The sequence below is a fragment of the Nicotiana tabacum genome, chromosome 4 (genome assembly GCF_000715075.1).
Source record: "Nicotiana tabacum cultivar K326 chromosome 4, ASM71507v2, whole genome shotgun sequence".
Classification (NCBI taxonomy): domain Eukaryota; kingdom Viridiplantae; phylum Streptophyta; class Magnoliopsida; order Solanales; family Solanaceae; genus Nicotiana; species Nicotiana tabacum.
Window position 1 is genome coordinate 14,315,554 of NC_134083.1, and position 1,270 is coordinate 14,316,823.

The following is a 1,270-nucleotide window of genomic DNA, read 5'->3' on the forward strand; positions in this document are numbered from 1 at the left end:
GGCCGCGAACGCGAAGTGATGGGGGATTTACCCTTCGCGAACGCAACCGGCTCAACGTGAACGCGAAACATGTGGGGACATGGGGGGGTCGTTCCTTCAGCGCGAACGCGAAGGCCAGAGGGGAGTGATCATCGCGAACGCGAGCTGGGTCTCGCGAACGCGAAGGCTTGGTAGCTAGTACCCTTTGCGAATGCGACAGTGCTCTCGCGAACACGATGAACACTGTTGCCGAGCACTTAACAGAATCCAAAACGGGAGTTTTGCCAAAAAAACTCATTTTTCTCAAAATCCAAATGGTGAGGGGCGATTTTTCAAGAGTCATTCTTTCAATTACCCATTACATTTCTTGAATTTGCAACCTAGAATCTAGAGTTTTCATGATAGAATTAGGGGTGAGGGTAGAAAATAGAGATTTCGGAAATTTGGGGATTTAGACCTCAATTTGAGGTCGGATTCCAAAATTAATTACATATTCGGGCTCGGGGGTGAATGGGTAAAAATATTTTGGTCCGAACCTCGGGTTTTGACCAAGCGGGCCTGGGGTTTTGATTTCTTTAGCAATATTTGATATTATTGAGTCATCTTTGAATAGATACGGGTGGTTTGGAGGTGAATTCCAAAGGAAAAGATGTGATTGAGAATTAAGTGGCCTTCAGAGCGAGGTAAGTGTTGTGTCTAACCCTGACCTGAGGGAATTAGGAACCTTAGATTATTTGCTAAGTAAAATTCATGTGAGCGGCGTGTATGTGATGTGACGAGTACCTATGCGTCGCCAATTTACCTGTTTTTCCATGTTTAACTGTTTTTCTGATATTGTCTCATTCCTATGCCAAATTGCTACGTGTTATACTAGTGTTGTTCAAATTACCGTTCTTATCATGTTCACGGAATTGTCTGGTGATAATTGAGTTTTTATTTCAAGTTGAGATTGATATCATGGAACCAAATGTTGAAGTAAGGTTTGTACTTGTTATTCTATCTCTCTGTTGTTATTTATGCATTGCATTATGGTAAAGGAGAGTGTTAATGCACGAAGGGTGATGGCGTGCCATATTGTGAGTGTTAATGCACGAAGGGTGATACCGCATTCACTCTTGCCACTCGGGCATACCTCACAATCACTCATGCCTCCCAGTCACTCAGCACTCGGCACTCGTACTCAGTAGGTACCTGCGCTCACTGGGGGTGTGTACAGACTCTGGAGGGGCTCCTTTAGCCCAAGCGCTATATCAAGCCAAATTATGGCATAATCACTCAGGCCTTCGGCCTA